The sequence below is a fragment of the Ambystoma mexicanum genome, chromosome 8, assembly GCF_040938575.1.
Source record: "Ambystoma mexicanum isolate Mex_15411 chromosome 8, UKY_AmexF1_1, whole genome shotgun sequence".
NCBI classification, from domain to species: Eukaryota; Metazoa; Chordata; class Amphibia; order Caudata; family Ambystomatidae; genus Ambystoma; species Ambystoma mexicanum.
In genome coordinates, this window is record NC_090929.1 from 1,146,544,069 (window position 1) to 1,146,560,080 (window position 16,012).

General features: G+C 42.8%; 1 protein-coding gene across 2 annotated transcripts in view; it reads left to right on the forward strand.

The window, feature by feature from the left end:
• RHOBTB1 (Rho related BTB domain containing 1) overlaps window positions 1-16,012 on the forward strand; it is a 760,683-nt gene that overhangs the window by 318,546 nt on the left and 426,125 nt on the right. For both annotated transcript variants that reach the window (XM_069611207.1, XM_069611209.1), the window contains one exon: window positions 14,703-14,790. The gene's annotated coding sequence lies outside the window, so the exon portion shown is untranslated. The remainder of the gene's footprint in view (window positions 1-14,702; window positions 14,791-16,012) is intronic.

The window sequence follows — 16,012 nt, forward strand, 5'->3', positions numbered from 1 at the left end:
GACGTCGAAGAATTATTTCCTGCGTACAGTTCAGTACTAGGCACGTCTAGGGAAATTATGGAAGATGACTTCGACACCAGAAGCATCGGAAAAACGATCGATAGAATATATGATGAAATGGGGTTAGAACAAACACCCCCAAGGGGAGGGGGAAGACGAACGCCTGGAGAGCACTCAGCTTTACGACACTGAGGATGTTAACCGAAGTAGTGGGAATAGGGAACTATCCCTGGATAGATTAGAAATAAGTAGGAACCAAGAAGATACAAGAAGTTGCACGAATTGGGGACAGACAATGTCCGACTCGGAAAGGGAGGAACGTGTGTAAAATGAGGAAGAGAGATGGAGCAAAAGTTGACTGCAAGAGAGAAAGGAATAAGATGGTCAGACACTAGTGAGTCTACACCAAGAGCCTCAGAATCAGCCACACAGTCTGACCGACATGAAGAAGTATCTCACGGTCAGAGGGGGATGTCTTCACCACCCTACTTGGACAGACTTGGGTCCCTACCAGGCAGACGGCGATGCAGGAATATACCCCAGCAATAGACAGAAGAACAATGAGAGAGGAGAGAGAGGATTTAGGGGAAGAGGATGGCAGAGTAATCAGGGAGGTTTCCAAAATGATCAAGGAGGTTTTCAAAATATGCAAAACGGTAATCAAGATATGTCAAAAGGTCAAATGATCCGACCACCGCCAGTATGTTGGTTGTGTGGAATGACAGGGCACTTAGCCCACACTTGCAGAAAGCAAGGTATGATGCAGAACGGCCAAGGAACAGGAGCAGGCATGGTGAATCCACCTGCAGTTTTACAGCAGGGTGGTGCACAGAATCACACGGTGCAACAACAAGCGCCAGGAGCGCAACAAGGGGTGCAACCGCAATGCATGGGGAATTTTCCACAAGGACAATCCCAACAGGCACCACTGCAACTATCACAGACCATGAACCCAGGAATAGGAAGTAACAATGGGAATGGAGGAAATCTGTCGGCAGACAGTGGTCAAAATTTGTATATGGACTAGGACAACTCACTGGGAACCCTGATGTGTTCAATCCTATCATTGACACCAGACCCTCACAGCGAGCCTAGGGTGGATGTCATTATAGGGGATAAAGAATATTCCGTCTTAGTTGACACCGGTACAACACGCTCGTGCATACGTGAAGGCAAGTTTTCCTTGTGCGGCGAAGCCATAAATACTCAGAGTTTTACAGGAGCGACAAGTTGTGTTCCCTTCACAAATGCACTTCCAGTCTCCATAGGAGAACGTGAGATGAATGTGTGTTTACTATATTCACATCAGACCCAAGTGAACATTTTGGGTTGAGATTTAATGACAAAGTTAAACATGACAATCTTGCTCACGGAGGAGGGCATTATATGTTCAACTCCAGGAATGCACTATTCAAATGTATGCAAAATGATCACAGCGTACGCAGGACACACAGCCATGAGGGCTATACCATTAGAACCAGAAATATTCGCATATGGTATGCGTGTGCTTATGGCAGGATTGCCAGGCCTTGCAGACAGAATCATGAGAACCCCTGATAAATTCCCATTCAGGCCAGGAATACTGATGCACGAGGAAAAGGGACAAGTATTTCCCTTGATGATACACACAGCTGCAGTACGAGGGAGAGTGGCCTTGATTGACGTTATGATAATGAAGGCCGACAATGGTGTGCAATAATTGCCATTGAAGAAGGATATCGATTGACTGACGTCACCGATGACAGTCTGTTTGAAGAACAAGCAGATATGGGAGAAACAATGGTGGAAGTGAGTCTCACCTTTTGGGTAAAAATGATCCAAAGAGAAGTACCTCAGAGAATGATGTTGGCACAAAACCGTCCTGAATACTTTGATGATGACATGGCCCAAGGGCCTGTCTCAGTGTGGACCACAGGCCCCTATGACGTAGGCCTTTTGAAGGGGGTTGGAGAAGTCGAGAGTAAATTGAAACCAGGAGCAATTCTACCAAGAGCATGACAATATCCCATGTCCAGAGAGGCAGATGAAGGGATTTTTAAGACAATTTCGACTATGATGGAGCAGGGCATCTTACTGACGTCAGAATCGTCATGCAATACTTCGGTTTATCTGATCAAGACATTAAAGGGGGGTGTCTTGGAGGCTAATCCGGGATTTATGCCCAATAAATGCTATTGTTGAGGCCGAGTAGCCTTTAGTCCCTAACCCGGCTACAATTCTATGTAATATACCTGTGGAGGCAAAATATTTCTCCGTGATTGACCTGAAAAATGCATTTTTCTCAATCCCGTTGCACCGCGATTCACAAGATTGGATGTCATTTACATTCAGACAGATGCTGCCCCAGGGGTATTGTGAGTCTCCATCTATTTTTAACAGAGTCCTGCAGATGGACTTGAGCAATATTGCACTAAAAAGTGTTGTCCTGCAATACGTGGATGACATCTTAATTTGCAGCACCACAGAAGAGCAATGCTGGAACGATTCTGTTCAGCTCTTGACTATACTGGCTGAGAAAGGTTATAAGGTTGACAAGGAAAAGTTACAATATTGTCAACAAGAAGTGCTGTACATAGGCCAACTGATCTCACATGAAGGAAAGAGAGTAACCCCAGAAAGGGCTGAAGCCATACTGAACATGGCTAAGCCACACACACACGATAAAACAGATGCAGAGCTTTCTAGGCCTATGCAACTACGTTAGGGCATGGGTCTTCGACTATAGCTCTTACACTAAGCCTTTACTTCAAGCACTAAAGAAGGCCCAAGTGACGAAAGAAAAGATTAAATGGTCTGAGACCATGGAGAAAGGATTTGTTGAACTCAAAAAAGCCATTTGCACAGCACCAGTTCTAGGGATCCCCAATTATGCAGAGGAATTTTACCTGTTCTCGCACATGAATGGCAGCGTTATGACGGCAGTACTCACACAGAGAACTATGTTGGGGTACAAGCCCCTGGCATACTACAGTGGGAATTTGGACCCGGTAATGAGAGGTCATTTTCCTTGTGAACAAAGTTTAGCTGCCACAGCGTTCCCTGTAGCGAAGGCTACAACCATTGTGATGGGATGCTCAATGACATTGTACGTCAAGCACTCACTATTTGCCATTCTAGAGAAACCAAAGGGCACATTGACATCTCAGAGAGCTTCTGCTTATGAAGTAATCATATCGAATCCATCGATTAAGATAGTTCGATGCAAGATAGTGAACCCAGCTATGTTCATAGCCGAGCCAGTCACTGAAGGAGAGCCAACTCATGACTGTGCAAACTGAAGAATTCTATGATGAAATCCCAAGGGTGAAAAAAAATGCCTTGGCAGAAGGAGAGATCGGCTTCATTGATGGGTTTTCGAGGATCGATAAAAGTGACGGACAAGATATACTGGCGTTGCTGTGATGAAGCACACAGCAAATGGAGAATTCTGAGTACTTATTAGTGCACAAATACCATCTCATTATTCAGCACAGGCTGCAGAATTATTGGCGTTGATACTCACCATTGAGAATCAAGCAGAACAGGAAGTAACAGTGTATAGTGACTCCGCCTATGTGACGTCAACGGTGCAAGCATGCTTAGGGCACTGGAAAAGGAGTGGCTACCTCCGAGCAGACGGCACACCAGTGCAGCACGCAGCCTTATTGCACAGGCTGATCAAGGCACTACAGCTCCCAGTGGGCATAGTGGTCGTGAAATGCACCGCCCACACAAATGGGACAGATTTTATCTCACGCGGAAATCGAGCAGCAGACACGGAAGCCAAGTGAAACGATCATGTAAGTGGAAGTTCTCCATGCCCCACGAGCAAATGATGATTATACGAACTGCACCTGAAGGTTACAGTAATTTGGGGACAACACAGCTAATGGAACTCCAAGGGCAGGCACCACAGGAAGAAAAGAACCTTTGGAAACATCAAGGGTGTCCTTTAAACCCCTCTGACAGCTTGTGGCGACAAGACAGCACTGGTAAACCAGTAATGCCTGTAGCCCTATTAAAGATAGCGCTGGAGCAGTTACATTATCCAGCACACATGACAAGAGAATCTAGCAGCAACGCTCACTGAAGACTGGTTCATACAGAATTTAGCTGAGCACGTTGCATTCTTTATAGTGAACTGTATAATCTGCCAGCAATTCACAGCTGGGCACACATTAAAAGTAATGAGGAGTCATTCCAAGGCTAAATGGGCCTTTTCAGCACTTGCATGTCGATTACGTCGACATGATTCAAGTATCTAACGGGTATAGATACTTAATTGTTGTGGTGTGTCTATTCTCTTGATGGATTGAGGCAGGTCCATGTACACACCCACACTCTACCTATGTGGCCAAATTTTTTGTGAGAGAGGTATTCCCCTGGTGGAGGGTGTGTGAGGTCATGAGATCAGATAATAGCCCTCACTTTGTTTTTGCAACATTCGAACAGATTAGCTTACTGCTTGGTATAAAGCACAAGTTCTCATCGGCATATCATCCGCACCGTAATGGGAAAAGGAAAGGATAGCCAAGTTGAAGCTGACTCTAAGAAAGGGATGGTTGCACTGCCTTCCTTTGGCACTGTATGTACTTCGGAACTAACCCAGTTCTGACCATCATCTTACGCCACACGAGATAGCCACAGGAATAAGAATGAGAACTCCCTTGACACCCCGAGATGGAGCTAAGTGTGATGCCCAGTCAACAGGAGAAATTTTAGGGTCTGAAATGCAAAACTATCTGAACTGCATGACATCTTGCCTTACTGTAATTTCAGACCAGCTGCAGCAACGACGAAAAGGGTACAGGGCAGCACAGAACACAGAATGAGATACTACTACAGACACAGCTCAAGGACTTTGTGTTCCATCCATCTTCCCTGGAGATACCGTCCTTGTGAGGAATCATACAAGAAAAAGTGGGACATGCCAAGGTTTAACGGCCCCTTCATGGTGGAGGACTGCACTCCATCCGCAGTAAAACTACAAGGCAGGAGGACTTTTCTCTGCAATATAAAACCCTACGTCGGAGAAGGCCCCCTGCCTGCACCCCAACAAGAGGAATCGACGAGCGACAGGGAAGAACCACAGCACGTGCAGACAAGATCCATGACTAGGAAGCAGGAAGCATGACCAGCCAAACAAAGACAAAGAACTGTTTGCAAAGTGTGGTTTAAATTGAACACCTCTTCTAAGCAAAAAAGGGGATAAGGACATAAAAAACGGACACTCTGTGCATCCTAGTTGCAGGGTGAAGAAGAAAATTGCACGCATGAGCCACAACACAGTCTGATGACTTTGAACTTTGAACTGAGGCATACTTAAGCCTTGATGAGAAAAGAATATGCCAAATTTTGACCGAGGACACTTACATTGGAAGCAACTACAGTATCCCGACTCATTCTACACCGAGACCCTATTCGGAATCACTTATGGTGTCCCGCAGTAGTGACATCACCAAGGATGTGGTCACCTACTTTGATCCAGTTCTAAGATCATACCGTCATTGGTGGGAAGGCTCACCAGTGTCACTGACTTTCTCCAAGATCCTGAAAACGAAAAGACAATAAAGAGTTTGCTTACTGTTGTTGCCGAACAATTTCTCTTACTTCCTGAGTACAGTGAGAAAGAACCAAATGTCCCAAACACAGACGGAAATAAATGAGTTTATCAACACATTGTTCTTTCGTATAATCGAAGACTGTCCAACTCATGTCGGAAGAACAACAGACACTCGCGTTTCTTTGAGATCCAGCAAATACAGAGCACCTAAGCCATCTCCTAAATAAAATTGTGATCCTAGTCGCACTCCATGCGACCGGACAGTTAAGACATTGTTTACATTAAAGAGAAAGCATACAATCCTGGAAAACTCAGCAGGACAGGACAGATGTCCCTGTCACTAAAGGACAGCAGGCTAGCTCATAATGTCCTTTTTTTCGCCTAGTCACTGACTTTCCAGAGCTAGTGGAGACTGATCGATGTTGACATCCTCACATTCATCAGAGATCCAGCTAATGTTGCACAGATGGGCAAGCTCTTGCATGGAATCGTTTTACAGATGGAGCCCTCGAACCATCAACAGAACTATCTGAGGAGATTCTAAAAGCCTTCCACCGAGGGACAGATCAAGGCAGCAGTGTCAAGAACTTCACTTATTGCATTTGTTGTTATTTTATCCCTATTTCTTTATACTGACCAGCATACAATATGTCCTCATGACTGAAGCAAATCAGAGGAGTGGATTGGGAGCTAACTTACTTTGAACGTACATAGTAAAAGACTTACTGAGGTGTTAGTTGATTTGATTTTTCCCATAGTCTAGCAAAGGAACTGTATCCTGAGATAAGAGACAACTCAGCATCCACAAGAGGGGGGACACTTGTGGAACACCTGACACTCTTAAACACAGAACTTGAAAGATGATATTGGTTAAGGGAATACAATAAAATTGACATTTGATGAATGATCGAGATGGGGGTCCAGAGCAGCAATCTGGTCCTACCACAGGAGGAGAGACAACCACATTTCTCTGGAAGTAAATGCTGCCGCCTGACATACAGGGGCATAATATATTTGTGTATCATATTCATCATTGTTTTACTGTCATTAACGATAAGAACTGCATTTTTATTGGCGCGCAAAACGTTCCAATTCCAGTGCACCCACCTAATGATGCACGCATGAAACCCACAAAAACACCCAGACCTTACATAATCATTCCAGTCCCTAGACGATCTGATGGTGGAGTGAATGAACTTGAAATGGATGTGATTAGCAATGATACACACACACTTGTGGTAACAAACAGAAAAGCCGGAGACAGGGTTGGCAAGGAATGAATGAAGAAAGGTTAATGACAACCACACGCATTCAAACACTGAATGCACACAAAATAGGGCTAGTGTCAATGACTGCAGAACCACAAGCCGAAACAGTAGAAAAGACGAGATTGCTTGCCACAAGAAACTCCACAACAGACATTGTGGAAAGACAAGAGGAATCAGAAAAGAAACCAACAGAAATGATAATGATAAACACTCCTGAAACAACACTGAGGGAGACGAAGACAAACTCGAAGAAGATCTCACAAGCACAACTAATAGTAGACACAGTATGGCAGTCATTAGCCAGAGAAAGGAAAAGACTAGAGGAATTGAAGAATAAAACCCCAGAGACAGTAGTAGCAAACATATATGTTCCAACACAAGGGACAAGTACAAGTTCTACAACACAACCATACACCAGACCAGTGTAAGGATGATTGGAATGGGCATTTGTAACCAGCAGGAGAAGGATGCATGAAGAGAGGGAAAGAGCTGCCAGACGTTTGTCCACTCAAATGGTGCAGATGAGGAAGCCTACACCATGGACCAGGATACCTGAGAATCCTCCAGCAAGAAAGAGCCATACAGATGCATTTAGGGATGTAGTTATAGCAAACTACAGGAGAACACTAAGAATCAAGAGAAGCATGCATGGAGATGACAATGAACTAAACGACTACCTGGACAGCACAGCACATTTGGGAAACATTTGGTACCAGCACATGAAAGAAGTTGGAAGACAAAGTCCAGAAGGGGTTTGCTTTGTTTGTGCACTCCTACAATACAGCATGGGGAAATCCAAGATCTTTGTAGCTGTAGAAATCAATGTCCAGACAGCACATTGTCTGTCACACGTACCAATGTGTAAGACCAGAGGCCAGGTCATGGGTAGTGATGCCTCATTAAATGGGCAACTGAAACAGCCTATCCCGACAAAGATGATTATGTTCAAGACATTAAGAAAGAAACAGAGCGCATACTAGTAATCATGTGATCAGGTACGAGAAGCCTGGAGTTAAAGGAGCAGGAATAAGATGGGAAGTGAACCCGAGACTAAATGTCCAAGGAAAAACTCCAGAGGAAGCTCGAAAGTGGAAGAATAGAGCCCAAATGCAGATTTGGGGAACTGTGCTTTCAACAGATGGGTGGGAAAAAGGAGTGGTGATTTGCAGAGCCTGGGTGATCACTAGACTCTACAAAGAAACTGTTGACATTGTGCAGAATGGCTGCAAGCCATTATGGCCGAAACTTGCAAAACTATTGACATGGGTCAAACGCAGAGGAGGACCCTTGCAGGTAGTGCCACTAGAAAGCCCATAATTCTGCTTCGGGAATAATGGTACAAGAAAGATGGGAGAGAATCAGAACTGTGGATGAGTTTTTGATGCTCCAGGAATGGTGCATGGAACTGCAGTAATTATGGATCATTATTGGGCATGCGGATCCAAGGCATACATCAGACTGCCAAGAGACTGGGGACTATATGCACAATAGTGAATGTCCATATTCCAGCACTGGTGATCCCGAAAAGTGACCTGAATATTGACAGTTTCCCGAAAGCAGATGCTCACCTGAGGAAGAAGAAATCTGTGGAACTGATAACTCGGATGAAGAGAGAGAATTACTCCTCTGCTAAATCAGAAGAAGCTTTTCATTCAATCCCATATGAACACAGGCTGTTCAGCCTCTCCTCATCAGTGTTCACAACGATTTTTATGCCAAGAATCCAAGTTGGAGTAAATACTAGATGTTTGCAGATAACCAGATGGCAGTTACTTCAGACGATCAACCCGACCATAAAATGATTCAATGCGATCAAGGAAGAGCTAAGAGCCATCCGACTGATGACTCTTCAGAACAGATATGTCCTTGACATGATCACAGCATTGGATGGAGGAGTTTGTGCAAAAATCGGAGAATCATGTTGCACATTTATATCATCTCACGATGAGGAGAATGGAACCTTAACAGAGGCCATAGGTATGCTGACAAACCTGCAGAACCAGATGATCTATGAAACTGATGAAGTTGATGACCGCTGGTTTGGATAGCTGTTTTCATGGGTTCCACAATGGATGGCAGATGCAGTCAAGTTCCTGGGAGCCCTGCTAGTGATGATATTGCTAGGATTTTGTGTTATCAAAATAATAATCTTGCAATGCCAGAAGACTGCGAAAAAAGCCATAGGGATGAAGATCATGATTGATGTCAAGCCAGGATGGAAGCCCAAGGACCTGACTGATGAAGAAATAAGAGACTTTGTGAAGACCAGCATTCACGCACCAGAAGGGACAAAGTTCCTCTATCCCAGAAAGCACAGAAAGTATGTGGGAAGATCGGTTTATTGCAGCCCAAATGGACAATGTCAATTGATGACTTGGAATAAAGACAAACATGTAAGAACAGCAGGAAGCTTGAAGGGAGTAATAAAAATATGGACTCCAAAGAGACACTTCTTCAAACCATCATGTATAGACCCCGAAGATGAAGAAGGAATGAACCCAGGCGATGGAGTGAAGATAAAAACAGAAGAATTGAGTAAGTTGAATCCAAAGATGGAGGTGAAAGTGGTCGATGAATCGCCCAGAGGGGGTCGTATAGAGGAGGTCCAAAATAAACCCTGCACTCCAGTCGCCCATTTTGAAGTAGCAGGAATGTTCACACCAAAATATGTGACTTATGATGACCAGATAAATCAGCAGAGAGCTGTAGTAGGGCTCTGCCCAGTACCTATCAGAAGAGTAACACCTATTGAAGTACCGATACCAAGAAAACCATGGACAGTAAGGTATCCATTAAGGAAACCTTACCAGCAAATGAGACAAAATGAAGATTGCCTAAGTACAGTCCCAGAAGAAACCAAAACGGTCTTAATGGAAGACGAATGGTGACGTCACGAGGACCCGGACTGACGTACAAGTAGAAGAAATGACAACCCAAGAATGACACCCAGAGACGAAACGCCATGAATAAGGATATTGTGAACCTAAAAGGGGAGAGTGATTTTGAAGTACAAAGAAGCTTAAACTGTAAACGGGATGAAGATATTCAACCAGCTAACAGTTGTACATATGCTTGGAACCGGAAGAAAGCTACGAAAACTATGCGGCTTGCAATACTAAGTAGAAGAATAGTGCGGCAATCGCCATTATACATAATCTACCTCAAAACGAAGCACAGTATTATAAGCGGAATTCCACTTTGCAAACGAAGCAGAATCCACCCAGGTTACTAAAGGCCGAATAACCAGAGATTCATATTCTAACAAAACGACAAGAGACTGCTGAATTGAAACTCAGCAGATTCAACTCATGCCAGGAGAGCCAAGGTCATACCAATAGAAGGAACAAACAGTAGCTACATGTAATTGAAACTTAAGAACAGAATATCCTGTCTCTGAGAAGTCAAGATAAGGAGGCGTAGGCAGGTGGCAAGCCGAATAAAAATCAAACGCACAAATTGAGAGAAACTAGACAAATTCACGGTGTCTGCATCACATGACCAGCCGAGCGAGGAGAAGCACGAGTTCACACCTAAGTTTGGCATCCGCCCAGGCAGACATAGCTGAACTTTCCCTAGCAGAAGATGCAGTTTCGAGGCCAACCACAGTAAAATAATTGACACATAGCTGTTGAAGTGATGATTGAATGTAACCTTAATTGGATAAAGACCGGGTAATGGAGGGGCACCCTGCACCTGGCTGACCATTCTGCATACGGCTAAGCAAAGTGGACATTTATGCATGCGGTTGGTGCCAACCCAATCACAATGGACCAAATAATCTAGGGTCCTATAGTTAGTAGAACCAATGGGACATCATACTTTTAGTGACATCTACAGTAGTCATTTTTGAAGCAAGGGCTTAGACGCCCACCTGACAGTGTTTACCCAATCCCCTCACTCTGTTACCATATACAGATATAGTACGTATATTAAAGTTACCTTTTCCTGACCAATAGAATTGCATATTGACTCCCCGCTGCCATCAGAGCTGAAGACTCCTTCAACACCTTCAAGAATAAAACCAAATCTTGGCTCTTTGACCAGCAATAGTTGTGTTAGACATCTGTCCTACTTACCTAGCCCGCCTGTTCCCTTACATGATTTCTGGTCTGCTACCCTCCCAACTACCTCAGGGATACTCCCTCTGCGGAGCCTAGGGATACTGTACCCTGTGTAATAGTTGTAATTATTAAGATTGTATTATGCTGTATTGGTATACTTTTATTGTAATTTATTTCCCTGTATGTTCTTTTCTTGCAACCTTGTACAAATTGCGCCCTGATGCCCCCGGGCCTGATGGTCTGCGCGTTATAAATAAACAAATACAAATACAAATACAAATATGTCAATTATGACGAGTTTTTAGTATAAATTCTATGATTTTTTTGAAGTTCATTGGAGTTGAAGCGAGAAGGACGATTATTTCCATGACTCCCCGTTTTTTGTACTTGTCATTAAATGGACTCCCTTTGCCAAACCATTGAGTTGTCCTTATTGATTGGTGTTGGAGTAATACATCTGCACCCCCATCCATCTCAAGGGTGCAGCTATCTTGTCTTAAAGTACTTTCGGAGCAAGCCTCGGCTCTATGGACCGGCCGAGGGTCTCCGGAGTACACATGTTTAATTGAACAGCTGATGGGCTAATTTCAACTATTTTATTTCTACAGGGAGCACCCAACTCTAGCAGATCACAACATGCTTCAAAAAAGCATTCTACCCTTCTATATCCAGCTTTTCTGACTGAGAGTCAATCAATATTGTTTTTGCTTATTCTCTAGGCATGCTTGTTAAAGGCTGCCCAGTTCTTACTATTAACATTAACTCTGTCTTCAGTTTTCTACATTCCTTATCCCACCAATTGCTCTTTTAGGTCAATCACTGTACTTTTCAGAACAGTATGGGAACAGGTTAGCTAGTATAATGCCAAAACCTTCCAGATCCCACAATTATGTAATTTGTGGGAGTGCACTCTCTCTTGCAATCCAGGGATGTGGTCTTCAGCAGTGTGATTTATCAATATTCCATCTAATAGCTCTTTGGCTGTCAACCACAAATATATAATAAACATTTGAGGTACAATCTTCAGGGACTGCTGGTAATAAAATATCTCCAAAGTTACTTGATTATAATCACTTCCGATCTTGGCTATTACCTCGAAATCTGTAAAATGGCACCAGTGCACCACAGATATCAAAAATAATTAAGTTGAGTGTTTAGCATAAACATTTCTGCATTTTGGTTTGGTGGTTAACCTTTTATTAACCTACCATTTGTAAAGCACATTGAGTCAGCAAGCAACATTGACAAAGAACTGAGATGAGTGTGGGGTTACATTTTTTCGCTAAATATCTTGCAGTTTCACTAAGTCTCCAGGTTACCTCATCCAATAGAATGTCCTCCATTACCGAGCCAATGTTAGAAGGAGTACGTTTAAAATCCCCTGCCACCAGGACCAGGGGGTCAAGGGTTGCTGTTATTTGACTGTTCTGATTTTCGAAAAGGACCGACCCCCAGTTAAATGGCTGTTTTTGACTTCTTAGTTAATGTATCTACTCTGTTATGCACATCAGTCAAATGCATCATCAAATTCACCCCACAATGTAAGAAATTGGATATTTAATGGATTCCCTGTTTGTTCTATTACACCTGTCAACAACTTCACATATTTACAGACTTCTAAAGGGTCCCCCTTTTAAGCCTTTTGTGGCTGAAAAAAACCTATGTTAAATAATCGTGCTTGAAGCTAATGTTAATTGCCCATGTTTCCTGCAGCAGACACACATTGTATTGGCTCATAATATCCTGCCTATCTCCACCTTCTATTTTGGATTCTTGACCCTCCACATTTCAAGTAATAACCTTTACCATATCTCTACAAATGGAGTCTTCATTCTGCAGCCCAGCAGGGAAAGAAAAGACTTGCAGGGTGTAATCCTGTCAATCAGCAGTATGCAAATCTGATGAGTCCAGTCAAGTTAGTTATGAGGGTTTAGGCCTAGTCTCTTCTGTACCCTGAATTTGGTTTCATTCTAGAGAGCCACACCTATGAATTATATTAGTCTGATCCTGTTGGGAGGTTCCAGTCTCGATTGGTTCAAAATCAAATGTGGGATGAAAGACATGTAGATTACAACACCTTGTGACTAAATAGGTCGAATCCTGTAACTCTATCTGGGCTGTGGCTGCCAAATACTTCCTCTGTTCATAATTAAAGAGAACTTGTATAAAATGTGTTTTAATTTTTTTTTATTGACATTACAAATGATATAAACAGAAAACATTTTCTCCTCCCCACCCTTTCCCCTATATCGCAACCCGACTTAAAAGCAACTATCCATCTACATTTCCATTTTGGCTGTGATGCTTCCTGCCCAGGGGCACGCTTGGCAAATGTGTATGATAAATACGTTATGGAGAGAGTTTATTTCTCATACTAAACAAAAATCTACATATGAAATACAACATGATGCCCTGGTTATAATCTTGGATGCAGATTCACACACAGACTATATATTAGGGCGTCATCAACGCTGCTAGCTTTACATTCGCTCAGAACTGGAAATCCCATTGCACCTCTATTGGTGAAAAGTGGTTGATGATTAGGGAAGCGCTTGCAATGGATACAATCTCTGCCATTCAACGGCATGGATCTCATCAAAACTATAAAACATGGTCCCCGTGTATTAAATCTGTGAAAGTAAATAACTTTCTTAATGTACATTATTGATTTACCATGAGGAAATATTTTGTTTTAGATTAACATGAATCCATCCTGGGGCATTTTAGTTGGAAGAGATTCCTTGTGACTTTGTCATTTAAGTAGGCATAGGTGATATGGGGTGGAGGACAAGGTAACCGATTTCCTGGATTCCATGTTTGATGTTGAAATATATGGAAAATGTGCTTTCTACCTAGAATTCTCTTGGACATTGAGCCACCACGCTTTTAATCTTTCCTACAAAATTGACCTCATTTTCACGTGTATACTACTTTTACAATTGTTGTGTCCTACAAATCACTGCTGTATTGCATTGAATTAATTTGTAATCTCAAATCAATTTCAAATAGAGGGGGAAAAATGCAGCATCTCCCCTACTAGGAGTTTCCAAGTCCAGTCCAAAAACACAGACATCATCAGGATTTTGGGATAAAAAGATGACACCTGTAAAAAGAAAAAAAAATAAGTTAGAACCACTGTATTCAAATGTGTTTGTGGACAGCCTGAAAATGAGTGGATTACCCTTTGGGACCACACCCCGAGGTCCCTAGTCTACACTATCTTAAAAACATTGCCAGGAGTGTGGCTGTGACGAAATGACTATTGCTCTGCAGAAGTACATGGATGTGAAGGGATTAAAACTCAATCGCAGGGTTCACAGTATTTTTCAATCTTCAAAACTACAATTCTACTATTCAAAACCTGACACTCCAGCCAGTGTACGCATTGTACAAAAAGAAATTAAAGGGTTTCATTTGTAATTGAAATATAAACTAAGCAAGACCTGTCCCTGTAGAGCTAATCCAGATGGGTATTTAACTTTATGTAGTGGTTCATGCAGACTTCCTTCAACTTCTAAGGACAGTAATTATTATTGGCTCAGTCGATAATTTACCGACTTGTGAAGGATGTAAGGCTAACTGTCCAGCTAACATATAACCATGGGATTGGGTGCATGCAAAGGAATCTCAGAGTGATTGTAGGAGCGTAGGAGGTGCATATACAAATGTTCCACAAAATACAGTAATGATCAGTGCCACGTCTGCATGATGAGAATTCCAAATACCAGCTGTGTGCAACATAGCCAGAAAAAGAGCATATATATCGATAATATGGCCTTGGTTGTATAGTAAATTATGCAGCTTACTATTGTTTGCTTCTTTTTTTTTTAGTCTAGCTGCTGAAGATAAATCAGACCCATCATTCTCAATACTAGTGCCGTATCTTTCTGGTTGCCATGGCGATTCCTCTATTGTGGTGGTGAGTACTGATGTATGAAAAAATATAGATCCTTCTGAGGCACAACCAGAATTAGTGCTTGAAGTAACACTAAAATGCACCCTGTTTACAGGTCTTTGATGCATGGTTTCCAATGTGTTTTACCACTGGGCCTCATTACGACCCAGGCGCTGGACCATGGTGCTATTAGCAACATGGTCCATGCCGGTCTCCGGCATGGTGGATGGCGGAATTACCACCCCCATCACAAGGTTGGCGGGGTCGGTAATTCCCCATTCACCAGTTGCCCTTCCCCATTCCCATTTTGCCCCATTGGGCATAATGGGGATGGGCAAGGCGCTAATTACGGCACCGTAAATTACGGTTGCCGTAATTAGCTCCAAGGTCCCTTAGCGGGTTGGATTTTAACGCCTGCAAAAAGCAGGCATTAAAGCCTCCAACCCGCTAAGGGATCTTGTAATCAGGCGCTAATGATTTAACGGCGCCGACGCTCTTTAGGGCGCCGTTAAACCATTAGCGCCAGGGTCGTAATGAGGCCCATGTCTTTTAATTGTGGATCCCACTGCTCTGTCTGATCAACAATAAAACTATTGTAGGAAAGTACTTTGTGTAGAATTTGTTGTCATTAAAAAGGTGGTGAGAGGCGTTTACAACTGTTGCGTCATTTCATTGTTGTTTAATTGTTTTGCGTTTGTTGTATCTCCCTGGACTATACATTAATGTATCAGTGGTTTCCAGTGGTGATAGTAAACTTACCAGCAAGAATCTCGATGCTGAACACTAGCTTCTTTCTCTCAAGCCCTCAGAGTTATCAGAGCCATGCAGCATTATCTTGAGATTGGCAATGGCGACCCTCTAGTTTTGTTAGCGGACCATGATATGTTGCTTCACGTCCCTTTCTTACATAACCGAAGTGCAACATCCTCACATCACAATGTTAGAAGGTTTGGCAATTAGAGCAGGAAAATACATACCTTCCAGCCAGCAATTTAAATCCATCAGGCAGTTCTCTCTCCTCCCTCCTTACTGTATCCGATCTAATTACCATTACATTAGCACAGTGTGTCTCTCTTCAATGTGTCAACTGTTTCATAAAGAGTTCAGATATTTTTCTTTAAAAAACTTTTATTTAACCCACTGTGGTTACAGAAAAAGAATATGATTGACCGTTCAGGTATTTATTTTTAATGGGTTAGCATGTTGGCTTGTGTTATTGAACAAAATTGGTTAAAAAGTTAAAATA